Source organism: Medicago sativa, chromosome 3 (assembly GCF_051527215.1).
Source record: "Medicago sativa cultivar Bolivia chromosome 3, Bolivia_mono, whole genome shotgun sequence".
NCBI lineage: Eukaryota > Viridiplantae > Streptophyta > Magnoliopsida > Fabales > Fabaceae > Medicago > Medicago sativa.
Genome location: NC_140751.1, coordinates 76,454,726 through 76,464,333, shown reverse-complemented (window position 1 = coordinate 76,464,333; position 9,608 = coordinate 76,454,726). Strand labels below are relative to the sequence as shown.

Here is a 9,608-nt window from a genome sequence, read left to right as displayed (position 1 = left end):
TGAATGTTCATATACAAGACTCATCAAATCATCGTAGAAAATAAGGATTATTTCATGATGTGATCGATGAGTATATATCTACATCTTTATTCAATTGCACACAAGTTAAACAGTTTAACTTGAAGATTCATAAGTCATAAAACTACGTATAGTTCCATCAAAATAACGGCTTAGCTTTTTGTTGTTCTGTTTTCATGAAAATGAAAGGCTAGCTTCACTGTTAGTATTTTCTCTTCTGGAAACATGGAGAGCAAATGCAGCTGAACATGTAGCTTAGAAAACACTGCTATAGCTTCTTCTTTTTTTGTTTTTTTATTTTTATTCTATAGTATATATAATTAATATCATAGATAAAACAACCCTAACTCTCCTATTAGTATTATTATTTTCTCGGATTTCGAAATATTTGTCTACCATTCTGACCTCATCAGGATCGGTTCAGAATTTTATCTCTGTCGATTTGTTCAGGAATCAACATTTTTATGATTTTTTTCCCTATAGGTTTATTTAATCAAGCCACAAAGCATTTTTTCTTTTAATATTTTTTAAAGTCAAAATTTTATTTGTTAGTTAGAGGACAAAATCTGTGATCAGCATTAGAGATGGATCTAATGTTGGACCTAAACTCCTTAATACTTTTTTTAGCATATCAACTCATATTATTAATTTTAAATAAATTAGTGAAAGGGGATAATTATTATTATTATTATAATATGAATATTAATGACTAATTTACAATTTTTTTAGGATAATTTCTGCATGGAATTTGAACTTTGTTACAAAGTTAAATTCTTAAAATTCATGTGACATCTCATATATGGACTATATTTTTGAAGAATTTTTTATTAATATATATATGTCCAGGCAAAAACAAAATGATATATGTATTGGCATGCATGCAAGTTATTGTCAATGTAGCTGCAGTAGTTTATACGAATTATGAAATGTCACTGTTTCACTTCACTGCAATATTGTCTGGGGTTGAGTGTTTGAAGTAATTGATAGTAACAGTTTCGAAGTGTAGCTATTTCTTGAAAGTTTGTGGCAAAAGAAAAACCCTAAAGCTTGAACTACTTACTAGTAGCTGCTTTTTTGCATTAATAATTGGATCCAGTGAGGACAACGACACTGTGTGGCTCACTATTTAGCACATTTTTTATTGAAAGAAAATTAACTATAGCTATAGGGAGAATGAATTCATGATCTCACTCACTCACCTTACCTTTTTCTTAGTACTACATGATGAAAACAACAATTCAAAACAAGTTTGGGTTGCAGCAGATAGAGACACAAGTTCAGAAAAATCACTGCTCGTTTTCCTGTTAGTTGAGTTCATAAAACACACCATCACAAAAAAAAAAAAAAAAAGCCTTACAGAATCACTAGCACTAATAACAAGTTGTTTTATTATACTACCATATCTTTTACACATGAAAAGTTCTTACAAACTCTATATGAGATTGAGACTTGAGAGTGACCATTAATATACTTTGTAGTTTGAACTCCATCCAAATCCAAATATACATGATCATTGTTTCTGTGTATATTTGATTGTGACATGTTGCCAATAAAAAACTCAACTACTCCTGAATCCTGATCCTCACTGACCTCACTTCTTCTGTGACCAGTGCCTTTATTTTAGGGAAAATTAATCACTTCAAACATGTTTAACCCACTTTGGTAATTAAAATAGGAAAGCTAACATTCATATTCATATCATTGGCAACAAAGGGAAAGTGATTGTAAAACTGTGGTCCACGAATATATATAAGAGGTAGCAATATTAAAGTGAAAATTAAAAACAAAGGTAAGGAATATATATAGCTAGGGTAAGTAAGATATATAGGAAGAGTAACACTAACCCGTAGAGTTAGGCTTTAGAATCAACAAATTATTAAACGATATATGCTTCATTTCATTCATTTATTCTTAATAATAATAAATAAACAATGACAGAGAATGTGAACTCAAATTCGCATGCATAGTTGCACACTCTACTGCACATGCCTATAGAGTTTGCATTTTCATTGATCAATACACAAACAAGACTAGTAGTGTTGATAGAGCATGTAGCCATACATTAATCATACTTCCATGCATGCCCTATATACCAACTTATTCACTAGCTAGGTTTTTAAACAACACTTCCTCATCAACAACTAGACAATGAAATACAAAAAAGCCTTATTCAAAATTCAAATTATTAAATAAAAAGCACAAAACAGTAGACCTAGACACAACACTCCAACTATGGCTATGTACATAGCCATAGAAAGAACCAGACTTATATAATACCCAACAACTCTCAACAAGAGACATAACATAAATAAACCCTAGCTAGATAGAAGTTCAGATTTCACAAATTATTACCTCCTCCTACACCTCCTCCTCTTCCTCCTACACCTCCACTTATATCCTCAGAAGAGGTATCATTAATCCATGGAATAGCATAAGGAAAAGAAGAGTAAAATCCATTTCCATCAACATTTCCATTACCAAATCTTGAACTAAACTGTCTTTGAGATTGATGAAACGAAGCCGGAACAACAAGAGGAGGAAGAGGTGGAAGAGAAGAATTAGGAGAGATTTCATTATAAGCAAAGCGAAGAAGATCAGCATTAGCAGAATCAAGTTCCTTTTGAAGCCTCTGAACTTGTCTCTGAAGGAAAGAGATGGCACCAACACAACCATAAACAGGATCTCTCACACGTGCCTCGGCTTCATAAGCAAGGGAATTCACTGCATCTTCTCTCTGGTGAGGGAGGAGTTCGTTGAGGATCTTCGTGACGTTGCTTGCGCCAAAGATCTTGTGAACGTTGGCAAATTTTTGAGGTTCTTCTGGTGGAAAGTATGGTGCAAAGATGCAGCCTGGCATGCATTTTCGGCGAAGGAATTTGCAGGCTGCACATGGTGAATTGTATGAGCTTGATGATGCCATTTTTTCTCCTGCTACAAAGTAATAAAAAAAAATATTGAGTCATACAAAATATGAATCTATTTATCTTCTAACTTTCCCTTCTACATCGTGTCTTTTAGTAATAATCAGTTTTAGTTTGAAAAGTTATTACAAAACTCAATGGTCACAAATAAAGAATATCAGATCTAATATTATTAATTATTTTCAGTTACATTTCACATTTTTTTATTTTCCCTTCACATATTTCTTTGATCATACAGTAATGAATGATCCATAAACATTTATATAATGAAAAGGCAAGAAAAATAAAATAAAAAATTATAGTTTTTGATGTAGTATTGATGAGTTCAATCTTATTGTATAGATCCTTTAAGTCTTTATATGATTCATCCCTCCTAAAATCTCTTCATTGACTCTTCCCTAGCACATACATCACACGTACATGAGACTTTACTTTGTTGGTTGATTTAACTAATAAATTTGATTGTTAGTTGAAACTTTTTTATATTATATTACATATATGACTATCTTTATGCTTTCTTTTTCTTTCAAAAACTTTTTTTATTTTCTTTTTAAAATATATTTTATTCTTTCCTTTCTCTCTTCCTTTTGTCAATTCATGATAGAAAAAATCAATGAAGGGTTCTTAATTATACTTGAAGAAATTCATCCTTTTCTTTTTGTGGATTTTGACCCTTAAGTTTTAGTTTATTGGTTTGTTTTATCTTCTTCTTCACTAGTGCATACAGCAAAACTTACATGTATATATGTATCTTTCTTCTTCCGGAATTCAGCTCCACATGACCAAGTAAAAAGTTATATATATAAATTTCATCACAAAACTAAATAAATCGAACCAAAGATCTGGCTGCAGCAAAGAACTACATCATAAAATAAAAGCATATAAATTGGGCAAAGCCCTAAATAGTGTCTTTTCAAAAGGATCCATTTTGTGTCGAGCAACCGTTACTTTACTCAAAAGAGCACAAATCATAGAAAAGAACTAAATATATGCATAAAAAAAAGAGGGAAGCTAGCTAACTACATGAACATGATTTTACCTGTTTGTGATATGTAGGTTTCTTTGATCAGGAGAATTACTAAAAGGGAAGTACCTTTTTTGAATCTGTTCTTGTACCTTCACAAGAAAGAAAAAAAATAGCCTTAGCTAATGAGAAGTAAAAGATCACGTAGATTTATTAGATGAGGAGCACTATACCCTTAAAGAGGAAACCCTAATTGGAAGAGAGATATGCAAAGGGAAAGAGATAGAAAAAGATAGAGAGATATAGAGGGTTGAAGCTTATATTATTTAGTGGCAACAAAAGGTTATAATATTAGGAGAGGGAAAGGGCAAAACAGCATTGAGTGGATGGAGAAGGGAATGGATGTAAAAGACAAAGGTAATAAATGGAGGTACGCTTGAAAAGAATGACTATGACCTTGCATCTAATAATATTATCAGGAATGTGGGGATGTCTCCCCTTCTTATTCTCACCCTAACTCAAGCACTCACATTAATTAAATTAATTTTAATGTAACAAAAAATAAATTAATTAATTTTGAGAAATATAAATAACTGACATTTTAAGAGGTAACATTTTGGTGGACCCTCCATCCGTCAATTCTATCCCTCAGATGGAATCGTAAGGTGTGAATGTAGGATCCATCCGAGGTGTAGAATAGAAAGATGTTGTAGAAATTGGTATTATACACACTAACCACTTGCGCTAAATTTTGATTGTTACTGTTTGCTCGGCTCGATAAAACTAGCTTATAAAAATACTTGTTAATAAACCAACATATCTTGATCCAATTTTTTAAGTAACGAAACCGTATTGTACAAATATTTTTTTCGAAAAAGTGTAAGGATTCACCTTTAAACCTATTTTTAGGTTCATATTAGAAGTACCTTACTTTAACATATTTTAGGTTCATATTAGAAGTACCTTATGTTAACATAAATATGAAGGATATTCCAATTCAAATCCATCAAAAATAGGAAGGGAAAACAATTAATGAAAAATAAAAAGGGACAAAACAAACGTCTAACTACAATGCACTCCCCTATGATACACTTTAAAGGATCAATACACCATTCATAGTAGAGGCTAACGAGTGCCTTTAAATATAGTTAGAAACCTTTTCGAAAAAATGATTTAAATAATATATATAATGTAAAACATCCAAAATCCATCCCTTTCTTGATCCATTTGATAAAGAGATCAAATTCATTAAAGCAAAATCTCATATTTGAGTCATATGAATAAAAAACTAGTGCAGAGAAAGCCTTGTCTCCTTAATTATCATATATAGGTTCACCCATCTAGATTTAGATTATATATTAGGAGAGTTATAAGGTTTTCCATGGGTTTAGTTGGGAGTGAGCTATGCCACCTGATTTGTTTCAAAACATTAATTGACTTTGGTTTAGTATCTTGTGGTGTGAGTGACCCGAAAGTTCATAATTGATGATTTTTCTCTAATAATAAGGTGGTGAATGTTGAACAACCGGTGGAGGATATCTAGTTCTCTTTTTGGAAATATTTTTTGAGTATGTCCTCTAGGAGTTCTTGTACTTTCTACGAGTGGGGATTAAGTCCTACCTTTGAGATAATTTTGGTTGATTCATTGGATCTTGAGTAAATTTTTGTGTCCGTTGTATATATGGTTCTAGTTTCTAGCTAGTTACTGCAATTTTGTTACTTTCCTTTTTGTTTCACCTAAATCTTTGTAATTAATGGGTTTTTTTTTTTGGTTACATTGTAATTAATGGGTTTGAGTACCCCTTGTACTCAATTACTTTCTATTATTTGATTTGATTATTAAAAAAAAAAATGTTAACGAGTGTCTCCGGAACACTATTTAAGTATAGTAAGTTTTCATAAAAATTTGTGTAATTAATGCATTGAAATTTATGGCATTTGACTTTTTTAAAAAATACTTTTTAAATTTGGGATACTTAAAGAGTGTCTCGGGGACATTCATTAACAAAACCCCAAAAAAAAGAGACATTATACTAGGAGTATAGACACTAAAACAATAAATGTTTAAAAAATATAAACTTATGATTTAAAATTTCAACATTTTACTAATAATAATAATAGTAATAGCAATAATAATAAATATACTAAGACCACGTGTCAAAAAAAAAAGTATACTAAGACCATATTTATATTAGCATCATGCCTTTTGAAGACAAGCAAAGGGCACTAGCTAAGCAAATGGAGGATGCATCAATGAATAAATTAAATGGAAGGATATATAAACAAATAGGGTAAATTTATTACCCTAAAGATATTTGAAAAAAATATATAAATTAAAATTATTTAATATATAGTATTTTATTTAATACAACGATAATTTAAAAAATATATTAAAAGTTGCCATTGTTTTGTTTAAAATTATTCTTTATAGAAAAAAAGTATATAAAAGTATCATTTAATTATACTAAGTCATATATTGCTTGTGATGTTATAGGATGATGATTTGATATGAAAAGAGATAGAGAAAAAACGAGATATTGAATTGGTGTATGAAAATTTGAGGTGTCTAAATGTTATCGTTGTTTTTTATAATATACGTAAGTTCTAAAAAATTCATTTGATGTGCTAATCACGGATAAAAGTTTTCTCGTAACCTATAAACTTCAAATTTCTTCGACGGTTATAAAATGGTCATTAATACCACTTTAATTAATAAAATGTTTTTTTTTTATTTTTTAAAAGTAAAATATAAGCAATAATTTATATAGTAAAATCTAGAACATACTGTATATTTGCACTTTTTTTTTTTGGTACAAACTGTATATTTGCACTTTAATAATTAAATAAACACATGACTTGACATGACATCCAATGAGGTATTTTTGTCCGCAAATGATTGGTACTCCAGTGGAGTAATATTGTAATATTTTTTTTATTGATAAAAAACGTTTGATGAATCCCAAAACTTTTAATTAAATATTGTATATATGTTCTTCATTTTTATCATTATAAATTTTTTTCTAAAAATAGTAAGGGTTTACATTTAAACCTTTTTTCAAAGGTTCGTATTAAATTGACTCATATATTAGTCAAACCATTTTAATGATATTTGTACATCTTTAATTTTCTAACACTATGCAAAGGGTCCACTATTCACTCTTATTGCATTGTGTATGATTTTTGCAGGGAAGTCTAATATGGATCCGATCCAAAGTTAGACCTTTATATTTTTAGTAAATTTTAATAAAATATTATATCTATTCTTCTTTTACTAAAAATAATAAAGGTTCGTCTTTGAACGATTATTAAGAGGTCCATATTAGATACACTTTGATTGCTTATACAGCCAACTATCAACAATGGTAGTTGCACGGTCTTAATTTCTTAATACACATTTTTTTCAAAGAAAATATTAAATCCTAATACACATTCGGCATCTCATTTTCTTTCTATTTTACTTTTTGCATAGTAGGTGTATAGTGACTAAATAATATTTTTCGTCAAAAATAATTAGTACTAATATGCATGTTATGTCACGCCAAGATTGTTTTTGACAATATCTTGTTAGAACTTTTTTTTTTCACTCAATTTTCTGTGGTGTGCATGCATGAGAAGTTTGGTGGTGGATTGGCAAATTTGGCCAGTGTAATGTGACGCATTCCTTTGATGTATTTTATTTTTTGACTCAATTATTGTTTATATATGTTCTTAATTATTAAGACTGCTCATAACATTTAGCACTTTCTGCGGTGGGGGGGAGTTATTAAAGATCTAAAAGGTCTTGAAATTGCTGCGGCAACCGTCTTCTATTTTATGTCTCTACGGTACCGGCAGACGTAACGTCTATGCTTTATACTACTGGTGGAAATACAAACATCCACTTGCTTGTTTTTTTCTCTTTTAATCGTATGTAAATTATGAATGTTATTTTATATAAAACTAGTATAGTGACCCGTGCCAAGCACGGGGAAATAAAAAAAGTTTTTTAATAAAATGTATGGATTTTATATCATGCTATCTTAAAGTTATAAGTGTGGTTATAATTTAAATTTGATATTGGAAAAAATATCATCTTAATTTTGTTAATGTTGTATATATTTTGAAATACCTAAACATTGCACATAACGATTAAAGTATTTGGATTTATACTTATACTAATTATTAGTAGTATAAGATGTACTCATTGTTAAACTTATCATATGTAATATTTTTGCAAAAATACGCCGACGTACTGTATATTATTATTTGTTGACATATTGTATTTTATTAATCATAAAAACTATAAAAAAAAATTGTATTTTTTTTATATAGTAGTCAGTGTCAGATGTATACACCTAGTCTATGAATGCAAACATTAAATTTTTTACGGGTGTGTATAAATATAGTTTGGGCTACAGAAACGCCGATTGTTATTTGTTTTTATTTTTTACAAAACCAATGGTATAATGTAAATATTGTATTTTAGGGTAACAACGATGTAAAAAAAAGTTCTGCGTATTGTTATACCTGAAAAGTGCGTCAATTAAAAGTCAATGGAGGAGGATCTGCTTATATAGAAATTGCATGTCCTGTAATGACCAGTATGCCTTACAAAAAAATTTAAAAAAAACGATTTCCAAACAATACGCAACTTTAGTTTTTTAAATTATAGCAACAACAATTCTAAAACATAATCAATGATCATACTTTTTGAAAAACTTCATGATACACAACATTTGTGGTCTCCTTGCAAACATTATTATCTTCATCCAAGATGAACAACTTCAAACCTTTTCTAGAAGTAACTCGAGAGACAATGACATAGAGTTGTCCATGCGTGAACACGGGCTTAGGAAGATAAACTCCCACTCAAGATAAAGATTGACCCTGACTTTTATTTAATGTCATTGCAAAACAAAGCGTCAATGGAAATTGTCTGCGCTTGAATTTGAAGGGTAGTCCTGGATCACTCGGAATAAGATTCATCCTGGGAATGAATACCCTGGTACCTGCCCTTTTTCTTGTAATTACGGTAGCGGATATTGTGTTCTTCCCTAGAAGTGTAACTGTCAGCCTCGTACCATTATATAGTCCATTGGCCTGATCGATGTTTCTCATCAGCATAACTGGACATCCCACCCTTAGTTTCAACCGGTGATTTGGAATTCAAAGCTCTTAATACCATTAAGAAATTCCGTTGTGAACCACTCGCTTTGGACTACAGAATTTTCACCCGATCGACAAACAGAATCAGAGCTTAAATACTCTTTCTCTTTACCTGGAATCAGTGACATCATATATTCGTTAACATGCTCAACTAAATCAAGCGTTGGTGCAAGTATTCCCCTTTCTTGAAAAAATAGCGGGTCACCAAGTTTATCATTCAAATCGGGATACACAAAGTCTATAAGTGACATCAACGAATTTGTTGTGTCCGATATGAGCAAATCTTCAGGAATTTCTACCTTCATTTCACCATTCTCATCCGAAGCGTCATTGCCGTCTCCAATTGAGAGTATCCACTTCCCAAAATTAGCAATGTCTTCCTGCTCTACAGGTACCGAAGATGCACCCAATCTCATATTAACAGTAAGCCTCAACACATTACAATAAGCCCATATCTTTGATGAATTGATTGAGGCATCAACAATATCCTGCCTCGTTCCTTTTCGGACAATATGCAATATCTGCCTGAAATCACCACCTAAAACTATTGTCATTCCACA

At 30.7% G+C, this 9,608-nt stretch overlaps 1 pseudogene across 2 annotated transcripts; it reads right to left on the bottom strand.

Annotated features, from left to right (window-relative positions):
- Positions 1-1,876: 1,876 nt before the first annotated feature.
- On the bottom strand, positions 1,877-4,351 carry LOC146940324 (LOB domain-containing protein 25 pseudogene; annotated as a pseudogene). Of its 2 annotated transcripts, none has more exons than XR_015031982.1 (3): positions 4,137-4,351; positions 3,979-4,055; positions 1,877-2,949 (listed from the first exon to the last, which is right to left on the bottom strand). The product of XR_015031982.1 is annotated as an LOB domain-containing protein 25 pseudogene, transcript variant X2 (transcript). The 2 variants fall into 2 exon arrangements; XR_015031981.1 differs by having other exon boundaries at positions 1,877-2,946.
- Positions 4,352-9,608: the final 5,257 nt, after the last annotated feature.